Source organism: Coptis chinensis, chromosome 3, assembly GCF_015680905.1.
Source record: "Coptis chinensis isolate HL-2020 chromosome 3, ASM1568090v1, whole genome shotgun sequence".
NCBI lineage: Eukaryota > Viridiplantae > Streptophyta > Magnoliopsida > Ranunculales > Ranunculaceae > Coptis > Coptis chinensis.
This window is the reverse complement of record NC_141458.1, coordinates 54476346-54498346: the sequence shown is the minus strand read 5'-3', so window position 1 is coordinate 54498346 and position 22001 is coordinate 54476346. Positions and strand designations below refer to the sequence as shown.

Sequence of the window (22001 nt, the reverse complement as noted above, 5' to 3'; positions counted from 1 at the left end):
TTCATATGTTCTTCTAAATGTTGATTAAGCTAAGCTAAACCGTAGACCTACTAGGGCATTAGGTCTAGCTCAAGACTCTTGAGCGAGGAATTTCCATGGTTATGACTTCTAGTTACCTGGAGTAAAGTATTTTACTTAGTTCATGTTCAAGAATTAATATGTTGCAAAGCGTTCTTGGACTAGTGATAGGTAGAGCAATAAAAGCAGTGAGATAATGATTGTAAACAAAATCGATAAGTAAGATTAACTACTAATTGTTTACTTGGACTCGAGATTAGATGCCATTACTTGGGATTTCATTGCTTCTCTTTTTGGTTCCACTATTTTCTTGAATTTCCTAAGAATCATATGAAGCGAAAATTTGAACCAACTAACAAAATCCATATTCAACCAAATACTATATTTTGGAATTATTTATGTTCGAAGTTACACACTTATCAAAAGCTTGGTGCCTAAGTATCATCTAAAATAGATCATCATATTTGTCCATCACTATATCAAAATGCTATTGTGTAGCTATTGGACTCCACCCTACTAGAAAATTTTCCTAACTTCGTACCATTCATTATGTGTCTTTGTGTGCAACATTCATTCCTCAAGGCTCCATGGAAAGCTGCAAAATCCTAGCTCACTTCATTAACACTCAAAACTCACAAAGCATTATCGTAGTAAAGTATGCCATTAAAAGCGGCTTCACTAAAAATTAGTATATACAAATAATTGTCTATATCAATATGTTTGACATACATGATAGTATGTCATATGAATAGTCATATCAAGAAAGTATGTCATGAGTATCAAATCATACTCCTAGGGTTAGATTCTTTACAAAATCCCATGGAATGTTGGTGAATTCAATGGAACCATTATGTTTATTTGTCGGATCCCAAATTCAACTCTGTAAAGGCCTACCCGAGCAGATAAAAGCGAAACTATCTGCATCAAGTATGTTGAATTGTTTGATTCGAAGTTTGGAATGGGAAGGTTGAGCGACTTGGACTTGGCATTTTATGATGAGCATCGAGGGAAGCGACCAGCGGTGGCTGCAAAAGGATATCTTCACTGGTCTCTTTATGAGGAAGGCATATTGGTATTTAACATTGCCCTCGAATCTTGGGCCGAGGATTGGGCTACCATGATGGACTAAATCCCCACCAAAGTCATTACAAACTGTTTTCGGTTTAATGGTACTATTGCTATTATGTTAGGGTTACGGGGTGAGGAGAACAATGCTCTTGAGAAATTAAATTTAGGGTTTTACATGATTACGACAACAGGTTGTGGAGTGAACCGAGGGCGTATTAGTTGGACAAATTGTATTCACTATTCACTACATTACCGTCACCCATTTTTCGTTGACCTTCCCACGAGAAAATATTGCAGTTTTTGAATGCAGCGGCGGTATCCTTAGATGCGATTTGAGTGAAAGAAGTTGTTATTTGTCAAAAGAATCCCAACCATCGGCAATCACTCCATTCTCCCATTCATGTCGGACATCAATCTTTCTAGTTTATTATCGATTACGGTTTCTTATGCTTGTTCTTTAAATAAACAATGTAGCCGTTATCGCCAATGTAATGCGGTTATCTGCAATTAAGCGAGAACATAATCAATTTGTTTGTTTGTAGCAGTCCTAATCAAATAGCAGTCATAATGAAATAGCCTAATCAATTGTGCAGGTTTGGTGTTAGGGGACAACGACGATGACTTTATGCAGTCCCTGGTGGAACCGACTGATGTGTGGACCGTGTCTTGGGGTGTAGAGCGGAGAGTACTTACACAAGCTCCCTTTATTTTAGGGCTAAATCTACTGTCTTGCGAGATGTATGGTGCGCCCTCACATCGGGCCACTCATCCACGAGGGGTTGTGTGTGTATTGCATCGCGAAATCTTGATCAAAGGCCCTCACATCCTGCGCCGCGATACATCTTAGAGACCATAGATGCGATGCTTTGTGATGCAATACGCGCTCACCCCTTGTGTGTGAGTGGCCCGATAATGAGGTAGCGATACACATCGGCGCCTGATAGATTTAGCCTAAAATAAAGCCAAAATAAAGTTTTGGAACCGTGTTGGACGAGGTTTGTGGGCGAGTTATCATTCTTTGTCATGGGAATCACGAAAGGTTTTGTCGGTTTTGAGGTTTGTGCAGGGTAAGGGTTTTGCCTTTTCGGTTTGTGAAAGGTTTTCGTCCCTTCATTCTTCAATCAAAGGAAAGGCGAGGCTAGAAAGAAAGAAATTTTTTCCATCCTTTGCTATCAGTGCGTGCTTTTAATAAAAATTTGATCTTTTTCTTCTTCTTTTTATTTTGCAATGTCAATGACCCGGTGATAGTTTGAGTGGGGAAGTTTATGTTGATCAGTGGATTGAGAGAACTTTGAGTGATGAAGATGTTAGGGTTAAGTAGTGGAGGTGAGGCTTCATCGTCTTTGCCATTGGTACTAATCGGGCAAGTCCTCATCCTACGAGGAGGAACCGGCGGTATATTCACAATAATTTTAGATCTTCGAACTCACGGGATTAAATCAAGAATCAAAAAATTCGAGGTAAATTTTCTTCCATTAACCAGCGCAGATTTCCCCACCTGACCCTCGACGCGTGATAATTTAGCAAAATTTCCTTCCCCGAAATCACTGAAATTTCCTCCTCTCTCTCTCGGTCTCCACCCCGTCACCAAACTTAAGTAATATATCATTTTGGAAATCATTTTATTTTGGAGCATTTGTACATCTTTATAGAGCTTTAGTGCGGGCTATTAAATCGTTGAGTACTCCCGAGTGTCGGTGAGTACTCGCTACTTCGCTGCTTAGCCGACCGACTAACAATTTAATCCCGATCCTGTCGGGCTCAAAAACTCCTCAAGTACTTTCGGCCGATTAGGCGATTAGGCCGATTAGCCAGTAATTGTGTTCACTATTTCAATGTTAAACATTGAACTCAACATTTTGCTGATTCGACCAACCCTCGATTACGTAAAGTTCTACACTTTAATCATATTTATTTTAGTTGATTGAGTGTTTTAATTGTTTATTGATTGATTGGGTTCTTAATTGGCTTCATTATGTTGGTATTTCAAAGTTAAATATATTTAATAATTATTTGTAAAGAAATGTAGTGTTATGAAAAATCATCAATTAATCCCGACCGATTACACCTACTCACTACTAAGCTCTTCAAGCGAGTAGCGATTCTTACCCTGATCTTTAGTAGAGGTAGGGTGGTTGATTGGTACCTCGAAGAGTTATAAAAACTTTTTATTTCGGGTTTAATATGGCTCGGACAAATCGAAGTGGAAATGGTGCGAACTTTCAAGAAAGAAATCAGCGTATCATCGTATCATCGTCGTTCTAGGCAGATCTAGATGCATGCGAGAGATTTCTTCTTGAATCAATATATCGGATAAATGACAAATGACCCCGCTGAAGCGAGGAGCCTTTGTGACTCCTCCCCAAATCTGTGATGATCAACTTAGTAGATGAAGAATTAGGCTGCTTTGGGCCATGGTAGGATCAAAATGGTGGAGTCCCTTTTCAGTTGTCATTTTGGTTTATGGATTATGAATAGGATAAATGAACTATACACGGACTTAGTTGGTAACTTGGTAAACACATGTATTGTTGGCGTCATTTTCTATGTCGTACTCTTGTCGGGGTATTAAGGTTATCAAGCGATCGATTAAGTAAATATGTCTTTTATTTAGAGCGAAGGCAAAAGGTGATGAACAATGTTCAAGTCCCATCAACTAATGCTAAGAGGAATCGATCAGCAGCGATCAAGCAATCAATCAATGCTAGGAAGCTGCGAAAAATCACTGGAGAGGGTATGGAAGAGGCAATTCATGGCATGGAAGCATTGCGAGTTTCTGAAAAGGGTAAGTAATATGAAGAAACAAATTCTTGGTTCTAGTGTTGAACATCTGAAGAAGCAAAGATCATCTTTGAATTAGAAAATGTGCGACCTAGATAGCATTACTTTCATTAAAGCTTTAGAGCTCCTTGATGATGACAAAAAGCAAAGGGTGTTCATGGTGTTAAAATTTTGGAGGCGTAGGGAATGGTTGCTATATCATCTAGCCAAAAAAATGATTTGGAATGTGGGAACTAAAGTGGTGATCCATTTTGTGTTTGTTCTTTGAAGCTGCATATCTTTTTAGGGGGTCATTGGTGCTTTAGTTAGTTTTTGCCTATAAATTTAGAATGTGGATCTTGGATGCTAATGTGATTATCCATTGTATATGGTCTTTGAAAATGTATATTTTGTTAGGATCATTAGTTGCTTTGGTTGTTTATGAGTCCCATTTAGATGCTACTTGGGACCCCAATTTGTGTTGGCGGACTCCCAAAAAAAACAATTATTACAAGTGTGCCATTGGTTTCAAAAATCTAAAAAAAACAATTATTACAAGTATGCCATTGGTCCCCAAAAATTGAATTGAAACCCCAAACTTAAGCGACCCGGCTAGGTCGTTTGGACTAAATCCCAAGCGACTTGACCACACCGTTTGGGACTTAGTCCAAGCGAAGCCACCGGTTAAGAGCCAAAAAACAGAACTTTATATTTTTTTCAAAGTTCAAATCCCAAATGACATGGCCACATCGTTTTGGACTAAGTCCAAATGGTGTGGCCATATCGTTGGAGACTTAGTCCAAACGGTGTGGCCATATCGTTGGGGATTTTTCTAAGTCCCAAACGGTGTGGCCATTTTTTTCTAAGTCCAAATCCCAAACAACATGGCCACATCGTTTTGGACTCGATCGAGGCGGTATGGCCATGTCGTTTGGGATTTGAACTTGAAAAAAAAATTTAAAGTTCTTTTTTGGGTTCTTGACGGTGTGGCGGTCGTTGTTTGGACTAAGTCCCAAGCGGTGTGGCCAAGTCGTTTGGGACTTAGTCCAAACGATCTTCGTTTGTCAAGTCGTTTGGACTCAAAGTCCCTTAGTCCCAAAGCGACGGTGTCGTTGGCCCGACTTGGCAATCGTCGTTTGTACTAAGTCCCAAGCGAAAAAAGCGAATCCCCAAGCGACCTAGCGAGTCGGGTTTAAGTTTGGGGTTTTGAATTCAACTTTTTGGGACCAATGGCATACTTGTAATAATAATTTTTTTAGATTTTTGAGACCAATGGCACACTTGTAATAATAGTTTTTTTGTGGGAATCCTTAACACAAAAATGGGGTAAAATAAATAATAAATACTTTAGATTTTTAGAATGTGGGGACAAGAGTGATGATCCATTTTGTCCATGTTCTTTGAAAATGTCAATTTTGTTAAGGATAATTTCATGAGGATTTGATTACTCATTAGGTGCTTTGGTTTTATGACTATGTAATTATTGGGAGATACTCATGACTTAATGAAGTTAAATTTATTTTGGATTTGGTACTTCTTGTTGTTATGTTCTCTCTCAAAAGACCTCAAAGAAACCATCTAAAAGTTTTCTCTAACTCTCTCACAAAGGAAAGAAAATGTCATATCTCTCTCTCTCTCTCTCTCTGAAAAAGTCATTTTTCTCTCTCTCTCTCTCTCTCTTAAATTAGATGCCATTACATGAGATTTCATTGCTTCTCTTTTTGAGTTCCACTCTTTTCTTGAATTTCCTAAGAATCATATGAAGCGAAAATTTGAACCAACTAACAAAATCCATATTCAACCAAATACTATATTTTGGAATTATTTATAGTTATTTATAAGTTAGAAGTTACACACTTATCCGAAAAGCTAGGTGCCTAAGTATCATCCAAAATAGATCATCATATTTATCCATCACTATCAAAATGCTATTGTGTTAGCTATTGTATTGGACTCCACCCTACTAGAAAATTTTCCTAACTTTCGTACCATTCATTTGGCGTGCAACATTCATTCCTCAAGGCTCCAAAGGGGCAGCAAAATCTCAAAACTCACAAAGCATTATCGTAGTAAAGTATGTGATTAAAATTCACTAAAAATTAGTATAGACAAATGTATATATATCATTACGTTTGACATACATGATAGTATGTCATCGAATAGTCATCAAGAAAGTATGTCATAAGTAACACCTTTTCGAGAAGGTACTATGTTTCATAGCGTTATATGTGATTATAAAGAACATACATAGTATCTACATATGTGATGCGAATGTATTATGTAAAATAATTAATGGGGCGATAATTAAGAGGATAATTAATTGTTAGATCTTAATTGTTTGTAGTTTATATGGGCTTATAAATAAGAGTAATACTTCGTCACACTCGAACTATGATCAATCCTTTGTTCATAGTCAATTGTGATATGAACAAAGAATGTTCATAGCTCATAATATGATAATATGATTAACTCTTAATATCCTTTGTTCATAGTCAATTGTGGTAACTCTTATATGATTAACTCAAAACCAAAACTGAAAACTCTAATCTGGACTACCGGCCTTTTATATATATAGAAATACCGATTACCACAAAACTTGAAAATTTTCAAAAATGGAAAGTTTTGGGATAACCACATATTAAGAAACTACTAATCAAAATATAACTAACACGGTGGCCAAATAAAAAGCGGACTCTCCTATCAAAGATATAGCAAAAACAAAACTTTCCTAAAAGCGGCAAAAGCGTGATTTTGAATGCCTAAGCGATGGATTTAAGGCCGAGAGGGTGGTGCCCTGGCAAAGCGATGGGTTATGCTTATTTTGGCGTTTACGATCAAATATGGCGGCGTCCATGTCTTTCCGACTTTGTTGCCCGCTTTTTCGGTTCATTGACATATGCCAAGTTCATTGACATATGCATTGGCAACTTTATCTTGCATCACATATGCCAAGTTCAATGACATATGCATTGGCTAATGCATCATCAATGGTTGTTCACATGAACAATGAGTGTTTCATAGGTCATGTTAAGATATGAACAATGAGTGTTCATAGCTCATATTGGGGTTTGAACAGTGATTGTTCATACCCCAAATAGGTATGAACAACCACAGCATAATCACTTTCATATATCAAGTAGAGGGTCAGAAAAATACCAAAATGCACAAAGCATGTGCACCCTTCTAACATATCATAGATTATGTATTAACCTACAAACCAAGCAACCTAGCAACCAAAAAAATACTTACATTTCACAAATTACGTCTTATTTTTCTCTTGGACAATTTCGAGTCTTATTTTCCACAGTTTCTACACATTCTTCCTGGATTGTTTAGGGCTATTTCTCTGGGGGATTTCCATCTCTCTGCTTTCTTCTTCCTCCCTTTTGTTTGAGAAATGTTGGGATTCAAAATCAATATCTAAAATAAAGATTTGGAAGTCAAAATATATATATATATATATATTTTTATCAAATTAAACATTATAATAAATCAAATAACATTAAACACAAAACCTATATCAAATTAAACATTAATATCACAATCATAACCTGTGAGCTGAGGTATCAAAGAAAGACTCTTCAACTTCATTATCTCCGTCTCCTTCGTTCGAAGCTATATTCAACGTTGAGACATGCTTAGCCATTTCATCCATCTTTTCTATAAAATATGAATAAGCCTCAACACTACTCCCCGCATCGTAAGCCACTTGAGAAGCAACCTTGATACAATGAGCCACTCTCAAAAGTTCATGGTTTTCATGGCGGCCACTAATCGATTATGAAACTCCGCTCTATCGTGTGTGCCTTTTGCATCCACCGCTTCAAAGAAAATGCCTTGGAATCTCTTCGATTTAAGTAGCGCTGAAAAATCTTTAACATGTGACCACAAAGTAACCCCATAAACTGAAAATACTTACATTCCACGGTCTCCTCTAAGGTTCCTCTATTGAAACTCACTTTCCAAAGCGGACTTCTTAGCGGGGGTCACGATTTCACCATGTAGCTTCGGTTCCATTGTTGACAATCTCGTCCCCATCAATTTTGTACTCCATCTTTGCCTTCTCTAATTGCTCCTTAAATATATTGAATGCATTAATCATTATAGACCTTAGCGGCATGCATAAGGAGGAAAGCATCTTTAGCCACAATTAAGTGAACTATGCTCGGTCGCGGTGTCGGCATCTCTTTCATTCCTAGCAATCAAAGCCAAAGATCTCTCATTACCATGTACAAACTCCATCAACATAGTGCTTTCGAATTCTGAATTGGTCGTAGCGAGAATTCATCGATTCACTCCTCGGTCGTATGCATACCGGCCAAAAATGTGTCAGCGAGATAACAAGGAACCCATTTCTCCGCATATTATACATTTACGTCAACCAAGGATTTTTGCGGACAACTCATTCTTCTCTATTATTGTACACCATCTTCTTTCAAAACCGGCAATCTTATCACGAGGAGAGACCACAGCAAAAGGCGGAAGCAATGGTGGGAGAATAGACCCAATTTTGTTTATAGGTTAGAGAATCAACACTCTACCTTATTTCAGATTTATTTCTTAAAATTTAGGAAATGTATGTTGGAGTGGTCTACCCGAGAGCCCTCACAAAATGTATCTTGTTTTTCTTTGCTATCTAATACAATTACCCTTTAGCAAAAAAAAAATCGAGGAGAGAAATAGTGTTATTGGTCGGTTACGGTGTCTCAATTTTAGTAAAGGATAGCTTCTCTTGAAATTTCTGCATAATATGCCAAAGGCGATGCGATGGCGAGTATCGGGGAACACTTTTGCAATGGCTGCGGTCATGGCTCTATCTGGTAAGTGATGATTGCGGTTGGTTCTGACCACCCATGGCTGCAAGCCGGGGCCTTAAACAACCATATGAATGTATCTTACGTCTCATCAAGTAGCGGTGCAACCAAATAAGCTGAATCATTTGCATCTTTGATTGACTCGATAAAAGGGGCAAAAGGCATAGAGTATGCATTAAATGCGTTATGTGGTATCAAAAGAGACAACATCCCGAAATACTCATCTGCTTTTCGAGACCTCCCATCAACCCGGAAAAAGTTCTTTGCAGTCCCATTTTGATCTAGATCAATAGCGTAGTAAAGCTGGGGATTCTCGGCACTCTTACGCATAAAATATTTAAGCCGCGGCGGTTGCATCACCTTCTTTAGGCATCTTTCTAGTCAAACCATAATGATGGTTCCAGCAATCCTTATTTGTAATGCTAACCCAACTTCTTCCCCACTAAAACATTTGCAACTTTAGGCGGGTAAACCGTGTTCACCAAAATCCTAGCTCATGCGTAGTAAAGTATGTCATTAAAAGCGCTTCACTAAAAATTAGTATAAACAAATAATTGTCTATATCATTATGTTGATGATAGTATGTCATCGAATAGTCCATAGCCAAGAAAGTATGTCATAAGTAACACCTACGAAGGTACTATGTAAAAATAGCGATGTATGTGATTATAAATAACATACATAGTATAGTATGTCATGGAAAATATCATAGCATACCGTCATACATAACAAAGTACATACCAACGGTGATGCGAATGTATTATGTAAAAATAATTGTAAATCTGCTTTTAATTAACATACATAGTATAGTATGTTATGCAAAATTTCATAGAGTCTGAGTCGTGGTCTACTACCGGTACATAAGAATTAAGGATAGTTTTATAAGCAGAAAGTATATCATACTTTATGCCAAATATATGCAACTAGAAATGGCATTGTGGAAGCATCGACATATGCAGTGAGATGTCAGCGATTGGAGTTTTACCTTGCGAAAGTATGTCACTTAAAGTAAGTGACATACCGACCCGTCGTTTTGTAAGAAGTGACATAACATATAAGTATGGCAGTTATAGTGTCATATCTACTCATGAGAGCTTTATATCGACATTATATGGACCTTTGAATAAGCTATGCACAACACTATATAACAAAGAAAGTTTATATCACGACAATGTATAAGGCTGTCAACAAGAGTATGAACATTCAGTTGTTCATAGTCCGACAAAAGTATGAACATTCATTGTTCATAGTCCAACAAAGTATGAACATTCACTGTTCATAATTCAATGGTATGAACACTGAATGTTCATAGTCCAACAAAGTATGAACATTAGGTGTTCATAGTCCACTAGGAGTATGAACACTGAATGTTCATGGGTCAATTGAGACCCCCCCTGTTTGAGCCACTAGGAGTATGAACACTTAAAGTCCACTATGTAGTATGGAGGACAATAGAGTAGCATTGAAGATAAGATAAAGAGTGAAGATAAGATAAGGGTATAAAATATATTTCGACCGGTTATAAAATTTTGGCGAGAACAACAAATTCTAAGAACATTCAACTAGTATCTTGCATGGCGGTGGGGAGTGTGGAGCTGAGGGGGGGGAGAGAGAGTTGGGTGAAGGAGAAAGGGTATTGGGGGAAGAAAAATGAGAGAGAAGTTGAGGATAGAGACGAGAAACCAACCAACTTGGTTTTGTCCATACCCCCTACGCCAAGATCGTTAAGCTCCGCTCACTTTCGACAAGCATGAAAAATGTCATAACTAAATCAAAATGAAAAGAGATGAACTTACTCTAAGCCTACGATGGTTGGCAATGAAATTTCTAGTGGAGGAGTTGTCAACAATGGGAATTGGTGGCGCCGTTACATTTTCTTTTTAGGGTTTGGGTGCTTGATCCTCCTTCGTGTTTTGGAGGCATGTTTAAAATGACGGTTTAGAACATTGATAGTTAGGGTTTAATGATAATTGTAATCTCCATGAAGTCATTGCTACATATGATATCCCAAACTTTATAAAAAATGTTATAAGAGAATGTTTGAAAAACAAAAGTTTTGTGCAAAGCGTGATTAAGAAACATTTGTGAGATTAAGATGTGTATTGGACTCACGGGTTGCTTTCGTTCCATTGCCAATTCACTAAATTAATGCAAGTTCAAACAAGTGCCAAAATTAGCTATAAAAGCAGGATTGAGTACAACTGAGAGCATCATAAACATACTCGACTTATGTTTACAAGAGAAAAAAAATCTCTTTGCATTTCTTGTATGGCGGGAATATCCTTGCTAGTTAGCCGGATCTGAATTCTTATTCACAATTAAGATAGCTTGTTCTAGAACCCATCGGTCCCTCGTTCACTTTGTCTTTGTAAAGGCGGTGGTGTTCTTTTTTGTCACAACACAAGTGATAAAGCTCACCGGAAGCTTCGATCGCCTTTGGTTCCTACCTTAAACCGACAAAGCACTTACCATATTCTTGCATTTTAATGCTATTTCTGAGCACTTAACAAAAACTAGTTAATACCATTTTCGACATATTCTAATACATTCGCAATTTATGGCCGGTATATACACATACACAAAATAGATATTAAAGCAAAAAACCCCGTCGATTACAAGGATAGTTCTGAAAGGTCTAAATCCATAACATTTTTTGGAACCCTTTTTTATACCACTTCCACGATCCTTGGTTCCATTATAGTTGCCAAATCCCAAGCTTACGTCCATGCAAATGACTCCCACCTGGAGCAAGTGGCGGAATAGGACTATCATCTTTCAAGCACGAGTTTCACAAAATGTGTGCCTCCTCCAATGTGGCCTATTGCGCTATCACGGACACGAGTTGGATCGGGGAGCGATCCACAAAGGAAAGTATGACATACATTCTTTCTCTCAATGGCGACAAGGACACTTTGAAAAGTATTAGCGGCTAAAAATCCCATTGAAGGAAGTTCAAACCATTCTTTGGGGTTCATCGGTATATGGAACTGTACATCGTAGATTTGTCTTGATCGCTTCTTTTCGTTCTTCTCCACCCATCATTGAAGTATAATCTGCCTCATGGGAAATCAACTCTGTCAACATAAGAGCCCTCCACGGTAATCCATGCATCACCTCCATTAGACCCTAAGCATCGTGCAATAATCGCTAAATCCACAATGTCCATTCGGTTCAACATCTTGCCAATCCACAATGAAGTCTCATTATCAATGGATTTAAGTCCGTAGCCCATCATCCCATTTAGACCCAATTTCAGGTAAATCTACAAACACTTGAATATGAGTTCTTCTTGGTTTTCTTTTGCATGGTACCAACTTCTTGGCTTTACTATTCTTGCTTTCTTGAGTTACAATTTGTTCCTGTTGTTTGTTTGTGCATACTTTCGAAAGCTGAAGGCTCTCTCTTTGTGTCCCTTTTATCTTTACAAGTCTTCACACCAATTTTTATTCGGTGGCCTACCCCTCACATTGGTGTTGACCCGAGGCTCGCTGAAAGTTGCCTTTGGATCACCTAGTTCTACACACTTTTTCAGCATCAAAACCTTTTGTTCATCGAGGGCGGTGAAACTTCTTACGAATCTGTGCAAGCTCGGGCTGAATATCAAAGGACCCATTAGGAAGATCAATCAGTGCTACTAAAGCTGTCTCCACCTAGGGTGTATCAAAGATAAGGGGATGCTTCCCCTACCAATTAGAACAATTTCACATAACTCATGCGCACAAGGAAGCCCATACATACTCTTGTAAACCTGGCGACAGCGAATTTCATCTGTCCCAACTCTAACGGACCTTATTAGCTCTTTTGCTATCAAATCCAATGCATCTCTAGAAATGTACCCTCTAAGTTGCACATATGTGTTTTGTTTGTAGCGATGATCCCGGAGATTCAAGCTCTATTAAAAGAACTTTCAATTTTGTCACTTGGTTTGTCGAGGAGATTATTAATCAAATTAAGTTTTTTGAAGTTACCATTATTGCTAGAGCCAAATGCCTCTTCAAAGAGGAATGCATACTTTCAATTCGGTTCTTGCTTTCGAAGTACCAAAATGCATATGGAGATCTATCAAGCCGAGACAAACCTTTCTTTGTACTTGAAAGCCAGCGGTCTTCTATGTATTCCACAACACCATAATGATCTCCGTACTCAAGTTTAAAACAAGCGTAGGTGTTCCAAGTACTCAACCGATCACGAAGTGTTATCAACTGTTTGAACATAAACATAAATTGTTCATACTCAACAAATTTCTCAAATGTTTTTTTGGCCTTTGTCTCGATGTTCCTCGATGTGAACTTGACACAAAAGTGTGCGACTTCAAGAAACACTATAGCTATCGCATTCATAAGTGCCAACTCACAATCGGTCGTAATTATCTTTCTGAAGTAGCTTTGTAGTCGAATATCCATGACCTCTTCAAAACCCATAGGTAAGAACCTTCTTTCTCAATCTCCAAATACCCAAAAGCAATACATAATGTCTTCATCGTGGATGTGAACCCAACAACTTCAAACAATGGCATCTTGAAGACATTCGTCTTTATGCGTGCAATCCATGACAATGACCTCGGGGAAAACACTTTGCCAAATGAATTGATTGGGGATGTGCAAACAACAAATCTCAACATTCACATTCTTTGGATTATCCCTATGAAACTCTGTGTACCCAAATTCTTCTAAATTTCTTAGAAATTCTTGCATTTGGTTTCTTCCACTCAACCGAACCAAACTGATTCTTGTGGCGATAATTGTATAAAGTGCTTTTGTTTGACAAATTATTGTCATCTTTCTGTTTCAAGAGGGGTAAAATTTCAGCGGTTTAACACCACTCAAAGACAAATCTGAACAATCAATTTTTCTTGACTTTTAACCTTCCAAGCGAATGCCACGACCTATAAGATGCTCCCCAATAGTATGATTATGAGTTCCACACATAACACTTTCGATTATCCATCCACCTTCGTTTAAGTAATTCCCCTTTCAACACAAATGGACAACCACATTTCTTGATTTGGATTGCCTATATTCTTTGGTTTTTTGTTCAATATTTTTTCGGCTTTACGGATGGTCTAAATTTTTCCACTCCTTTTGCAACTCAAGAAAACTCTAGGTCTTAGCCCAAGTCGAATTATCGGACCTTGATATCACAACCACAACTCAATGATCATACTAATTTGTCGAACACCATCGGATCAGCGAGTGGCGATCTTGAAGACTGCGTAAACCCTTGATCTTAGATACTATTGACGAAAATTGTTTTTTGCTAAGTTATTGATAAAATAAATAAAAAATACAAGCTTTCAAATTACATTATTACCTTAATTGTTGTAAATGATTCGGTCATATCGGGATAGCTAATTTCAACATTGTTGTAAAGTTCATCATCGGAATAATAATTTGATTGCAGTAGTCTTAAAGCTGACTCCATGTCACTTAATCAAAGTTATCATTTTGATTTTGGCGGGAGAATTTATCTTGAACGTTGCTTCCAGCACATGAGTCCATTCTTAAAGTGAAAATTTGGTGGGAATAACAACAATTTTGTGGGTGACTTAAGACTAACCTAAGAGAACAACAGAGGGAGGGGGAGAAATTTCAGAGAGCATGAGTGGTAGGAGTGTTAGGTGGAGTAGTAAATCACGGTGAAGAGCTCGTTTGAATTACAATGGGGTGTGGAGAGAGTTATTTAAGGTTATAATGGTCATATTAACAAAAAAATGGGGTGTGGAGAGAGTTAAGAGTTATTTAAGGTTATAATGGTCATATTAACAAAAAATGGGGTGTGGAGAGAGCAGCACCAGTTTTTTTTGGAATAAATTTGCCGTGTGTAGAGAGACAATCGGGGTGTGACGAGTATTACTCATAAGTTAATATTTTATAGAGTCAGAGTACGTGACCTACTACCGGTATTGCATTGTAAAAGCATGGATATATGTTATAAAAATGTCATATAGGATGTAGTATATCATACTTTATGGTATATCGTACTCATGTTCTATAAACAGAAAGTATATCATACTTTATGGATGGTACAATAAAACAATTGTTTAAGAGGATAGTATGTCAATAAGAGTTTTATACATTTGGTAGTAGTATGTCATAAAGCTACAATCATCGATATATATGACTATATGTCATACTCAAATGTTATGTCACTTTTTATAAGCTATGTCAATAAGAGTTTTTATCGTTGGGTCTCATAAAGCGTAGCAATCACAATTAGATATATGTCATACTTTCGAATATTATGTTACTTTTTATAATATATGCTAGTATGAGTTTTATCTGATTGGTAGTATGTCATAAGTTCTACAATCACGATATATATGATACTATATGTCATACTCAAATGTTATGTGAATCGCTGATAGAACTATGAACAATCATTGTTCATAGTCGAATTGTGGTATGAACAAAGAATATTCATAGCTCATGACTATGAACATTGATTGTTAAGTAATTCATGCATCTGATATCTGAGAAACATACCGGGAAAGTAGAATTGTTCATAGTTCGGTAGCTATGAATAATGAGATGTTCATAGTCCCTTTCTCCCCAACATTACAATCAAGAATTGGTTTCTTAATCTCATTATGTAATTAGTACTAATCGATGGCAAGTCCTCATCATACGAGGAGGAACCAAGCAGGTATATTCACAATAATTTTAGATCTTCCGACCTCCTAGGAGTTATGTCATATAATTTTAGGTACTATCGATAGATATGACACTATATATGTCATACTCGAATGTTATGTCACTTTTTGTAATATATGTCAATTAGAGTTTTATCGTGTTACCAACAATCACGAGATAGATATGACACTATATATGTCTTTTCGAATGTTATCTCACTTTTTATATGACTGATAATGTTATCTCATATATGACACTATATATGTCATATTAGCACTCGAATCTCTATATATATCATACTCGAATGTTATGTACTGTTTGGTTGGATTAACTTGTTGACCCGGAATAGTAGTTTATGTGACTGTTTTGTTGCATTGACTTGTTCACCCGGTTTGTTCCGGTTCTACTCTCGCAAATGTGTGGCTAGAAATCGCGCGCACTATTAGTTTTAGTACATCTCGTGCACGGTAGATTTAGCCTTTTTTAATTGCCATCATAAAAAAAAATTAGTTGCCGCGAGATGATTTTGTTTACTAAAATGGAGTATTTGCTTGTGTTAATTATCAAAACTCTTCTTCATTAATTTGATCACAAAATTTTCTTATAGCATATGGAAATATTTGCCGCGAGATAGCAAAATTATGGCTCGATTGTATATTTTTTTTGTCATGGTTTTGGTGTTGTTCTTGGAATGTATAAAGAAACTTAAAAGAAGGAAATGAGGTATCCATATGTCGTGTGTGTTCAATATGCAAAATTTGAAGTGAAAAAAAACAAAAATTACAAAAAAAAATATAACGCGGCAACTGCCTGCCGAGGGATATGCGATCTCGCGGCAATCCGATGCCGTGGATTGTGCGATCTCGCGGCAGTTGCCTGCCGTGGAATATGAGATCTCACGGCAACTGCCTGCCGTAGAATTATGGGCATGTGGGGTGTAAAAGGACATATAAGGAATAACCATTATTGTTTTACTTTTTGTCAAAGGGGTGCTAGTCCCATTTATCGGGGTGCCAATACCGTGCCTCTTAAAAAAGGCGTCCCCAGTTACAGTAGAATTCATACGTAATTTTTTTGTTTTTCCAATTTTGCAAAACACTATTATTACAGCCCATGCAATTTGAAATTTCGACAATTTCATCGAAAATTCCGGACAAATTTTCACACTATTATTACAACCTATGCCATCCGAACTTTCGACAATTCCATCCGAAATTTCGACAATTTCATCATAAATTTCAGACAAATTTTTAGAAATTACATTTTTTTTTTTATCTCGACAAATTTAACACATTTAGTCTAAATTAGTGGCATAATTAGCAATTCGTAATACGGCAACAATTCGATGCAGAAAATATTCGAATAAAATTTGAGCTTCGATAAGAATTCGTTTTTTCAATTCGGATTAAAAAAAAATAGACTGCAAAAGTTCGGGTTCGTAAGTAATTCAAGTATATTACGAAACTAAAAATTAAAAAATACAATAAAATTTGACAACATACTCACCAAACTTATAGTGACAATACGAATAATTCGCGAATTAATGATTTCTTGCCGAATTAATGAATTATTCCGTATCATTGAAAAATACGATATTTTTAAACGTTTTCCGAATTAAACGAATAATTCGCCGAATTGCTAACTATAGTTAGTGGGACCTCCTTACATCTAGAGCAACAAATCGGGTCGGGAATTAAAATTTGTACTAATATATTCAAATTTAAATTTTAGAATCGAAATTTTTTATTAACTTAATTGATTTCAGTTTCGGATAGGTAGCATAAAATAAGTGTGAAAAACAACAAGCGCATCACACGTTCCAGAATAGATTTCACGCTCATCGAGCGTGCCCAGAATGCTGGTAATATGTAAGATACTCTATATTTTGCTCCCCACTAATTGGTTTGTTTCGGTGATGCCAAAGGCATCGGAAGGAGTATATAAAAATCTTTAGAGCATCTTTAGGGGGTGGTAGCATACTCTTCATATTTGAAGAAAAAGTTTGAAGAAGCTGGTCGTAAATTTCGACCAACTCTAGGTGGTTGCAAATTTTGCCCGCAAAATTTATTGTAGACCCCACCTCCTTGCGACATTAGTAATCGGCGCCGACAAGCGGTATTCAATGGCGCAAAACGGTCGGTTGTTGTCATTTCACACATTCTTTTTCAACTTAGTTTTACTATATCTAGCAAAAAAAAAAATAATTCCGACGACGAATACGTCTATAATAACCAAACAAGATGGAGTGGTGATGGTGAGGAAGAAGAAAACAGTGGTAATAGTGCATACGTTTGGAACAATCCCATTGGTGATCTAGATAATGAACCAAACACTTCTTGAGTTGGAAATCAGGGAGTTGAGGCTGACGATCCATTGTTGCTTCAGTATCAGCAAGTCGATTTTGAATTTCTTGCTGAGGCTATTGATTTCAGCCATCTTAGGCTGGTGTCTATGAGGTTTCATGATAGGCATGTCTCAAGAGTTGTTCTTGAACAACAGGTTTGTATTTTAATTTCATATATTAGTAGTAATAGTAGTTAATTTTAGTAGTTAAATAGGTATATTTTTATTTTTATTTTTTTAATTTTAGTTTCATTTTGCGTACATCAGAGATGTGTTATGTATCGGGTTCGGTGCACTCCACGTGCGTTTAAGACATGGTAGGATGATATTAAAAAAGTTGGTGCACTTGACCATGTTAGAGATGCAATTTTAGTGACTCCTTTTGGTCATCTAGTTGACATACCTTACAATAAAACTAACATTCAGGGAGTTATTAATGGTTTAGTTGAGAGATGGTGGGATAGTACATGTTTCAGTAAGATTTGCCAAAACACACCAGTTGAGGGTCGGAAGTAATGTTTTTGGAGATGATGAAGGAGATGGTTGTTGGGGAAAAATGAGACTAGACTTCAGTGTGAAGTTGCCTACTTACCCAAATGTATTGCTTGGGATCAAGTCTCGATGGCGTAGTTCTGAAAAAATGACGAAGGTTGGATTTTATAGGTAGGATTGGTGATAGTTACTTCCTCGTTCTCCAATGTTCTAATCATGGGATAAAGTTGGAGAAATGGCGGGAGAAATGTCCAATCGTGGGATGAAGTTGGAGAGCTGGCGGGAGAACTGTCCAATCGTAGGATGAAATTAGAGAACTGGCGGGAGAACTGGTCCAATCGTGGGATGAAGTTGGAACTGTCCAACAGTGGGATGAAGTTGGAGAACTGGGAGGGAGAACTGTCCAACCATGGGATGAAGTTGGAGAACTGGCGGGAGAACTGTCACACGATATGAAGTTGATGGAAGTGAATCTTGAATGTGAACGAAGTTGTAGAAGTTGTGGACGAAGTTGTTCAACTCGCAAAACATGTGCGCAATTGATATTGATTTTACGTGGGTATGTAGGCTTTGAGCATAGGCTTTGAGCATGAGCTCTGAGTGTGGGCTTTATTGTAGATAAGCTCTGAGCATGGGCTCTGAGCGTGGGCTTTTTTGTAGATAAGTTTTGAGCATGAACTCTGAGTGTGGGCTTTTTTATAGATAAGCTCTGAGCATGAGCTCTGAGCGTGGGCTTTTTGGTAGATAAGCTTTTAGCATGGGCTTTATTATAGATAAGCTTTGAGCATGGGCTTTATTATAGATAAGCTCTGAGCATGGGCTCTGAGCGTTGACTTTTTGTAGATAAGCTCTGAGTATGAGCTCTGAGCGTGGGCTTGTATTGAATTGGGCTTTTATTGGGCCACATTTGTGGGGGCCGGAACATCGCCCTCTCTTTGTTACATGGGCAAAGCCTATGTGGCAAAGAAGGGGGTTTTTTTTTTTTAAACGGATCTTGATGCACGTGTGGACCAAAGAAGTATGGATGTAGGCAGCAAATTGCAAATTACTCTAATAAGCAGGACACCATAATCACAAGCGCCTGATTCTATGGATTAATTCTTTCTAAAAATACTCTTCTATGTCACCTCTGGTGGTCAACTTGCTGACTTTTTTCCAAGACTTTGCGCATATCAGCTACAATAAGATGAATCTTATTAACATCCAAGTGACTGATGGAAAAATGAGTTTTAATACTCCAATGAGTCTTCTGACTGAGATTCCTCACAACATTTACTGTAAATTTGTGGTTTGGGATGTGAACTGCTTCACGATCATCACCTCTTATAATTGTTGGAGACCACCAACCTACATGCTCAACAGCACTAGAAACTTCGTAGCCTTCAATCTTTGTTTGAATCCAATGTGTAGCACAAAAGGACGTGTCACATGGATCTTATACTTGATAGGAAGTTTGTGAAAACTCACGACCAGCAAGTGTCAGCAACACTGTCCCAAGACCTCCAACAGGAATTAGTTTCTGGGTAGAAAAACCCAGTAACTCCATAAACAGTGAAACAACATATCTCTCGCGTAATTAGTTTCTGGATCTGTATACAGCTTTTCCAGCAAACTGAAAACCCATATCTCTCGCGATCATTGGAGTCATTTGCTTCCAAAAGGAATTCATGAGCCTGTTGAATCAAGCTTGATAGAAAACAAGCAAAAGCCAGCACAGTCGATAATGATTTCACAAAAACCAAAAGGCGTTGCTTAACAGACTAACTAGCTTCTGAAGATAGAACCACTGGATCGAATGCTCTGCAGATGAGTGTTGCGCCAGTCCACAGCAGCAAAAGCTGAAGATAAGAGGTTGTAACATAATGTGCTCCACTCCATTTCCAACTATTATCGCTCTGTTTGAGGAACAGGTTCCTGCCATAACGCACAAGTGGTACAAGACCCCAGATGGCAAATACAATTATAACAAGACTTGGGACCAGCCGAAGTACAAAAGAATTTCCAGGAAAACCATTGTATAACCTTGCCACAGCAGTTGCGGCAGTCTTCAGAATGGGAATCTCATTCACTTGAATTGGTATTACAGAAGAACGACATATAAACACATTCAATCTGGAAGGTGAAGACCATATTGGTTGGTATACTCTATGCAAGAGATGGAAGCTCAAAGCATCCAGTCGCTTTAACTTACTAGTATGTTTATGATTATTGCAAATTCCTAATTCATGAGACAGTTGCAATGAACAAGCAACAACAATCATTGGAAATTTGAGAATCTTCTTCTGGTGCCCCAGGATGATGTCACTTTAATAGGGAACTAGTTTGCGGAAGTGTGAGAAAAATGAGGTGGGAACTGGGAACCAAACATTTTTTGTATAATGTGATTTCGAGGATAAGCTTACACTTGAATTGCCGGAAAAGTGGCATCAAAGTGAGGCATTGTCTTCTAAGCATTTTAGATTTTGAAAAGCTTGTAAGTTTATTCTTACAGCCATGCCTTTGGGACTTCCATAAGCTTGAAGACTGAAGTCCTTCAAGTCCACATCACTGTGATGTCTAAGAACACGTTCTTACTTATGCTCTAAGATCACACAACAAAATGAATGAAGGGAACATAATTAAAGAAGATGAAGTGAATATTTGTTCTATTAAAATGGCGATAACAGTTTACAATTTCTCTCTTTGTTTCTCTCTATTTCTCTCTCCTCTTTTCTGATTTTTGGATAATGAGTGAATGAATCCTTTTTCTGATGCTCTTCCAGTCTTTATATAGTGTCCTGATTAGGCTTGGACCCAGTCAATCTTTGACGCGTGTCCCTTCCCTTTCTTTCTTGTTTCCCGCTTTCTACCTGCAACACAATTTAAACACCCACGAGATTTACCGAGATATTGGCCTTTATGCCAATATCTCAAGTTTTAAAATACCGAAACGAACATGTTTATAGGTACGATATTTTCCCACTACAATCACAAAGCTCATAGATATTGGTCATGACACCACCTTTCTTTAACATGGACCCAAACAACATAGCACAATTTATGGCTTACCTATTTGTAATTAGCATCTGCTTATGTATCCCTACAATGTAAGTGTTTAACGAACTGCAGCAGGATGGATTAGGAGCGGCTAAATCTCGACATGCTTTAAATACTTCTGAAGGTTACTTGAACTCCAAAGGACAAACTTTGTTAACTTTGCAAGAGGATAATATTCAAAATGCATTGCTGGCAGAGCTTCCTAGAAAGTCATTAGTACACCACGCCTTTGCAGTCGTTGAGGACATTTAACGTCCCAGGCTCCCTAATTCTATTTGATTCTAGAAGAGTTGATTCTCTTAGTGAGATTCGGAGTGCAGCATAAGATATTGCTTGCTGGCAGACTGGTCTGCAGCACTCTTTGAGAGGGTCAATATAGTTATAAGCACCTAATAATTTCCTCGTATTTACCATTTTCTCATAGATCGGTTCATCCTTCACAGGGCAACTACCTCCGGTAAGATTTGAAGACCTTACAGAGCAAAGCTCAGGTATAGTGATGTTTGCACCTCTGCTAGCCAGCATACTAATAATAACTGAGAAACAATAATTGGCAGTTACGTTGTGCATAACTAACTGAGAGGAATTGCTGCTGTGGATAGAGTGGTTTTCCATTGTTTGGATAGAGTGGAACTACAGTGGGTGATATTTCTATAGGATCAAAGATTCCAATGGTAGGTTGGACAACGAGATTGGCAGAGATAGAACGGTTTGAGCTGGCAGCGACAATTCAATTCGAAAGGATCGGCAACTCAAATGCGGCAATTTAGGGATCAACAATTCAAATGCGGCAGTTTAGGATCGGCAATCATATAAATCTTCAAATTTATTTTCCAAAATA

General features: G+C 37.6%; 1 pseudogene; it reads right to left on the bottom strand.

The window, feature by feature from the left end:
- Window positions 1–19169: 19169 nt before the first annotated feature.
- LOC147510042 (mechanosensitive ion channel protein 2, chloroplastic pseudogene) lies at window positions 19170–20565 on the bottom strand (annotated as a pseudogene).
- Window positions 20566–22001: the final 1436 nt, after the last annotated feature.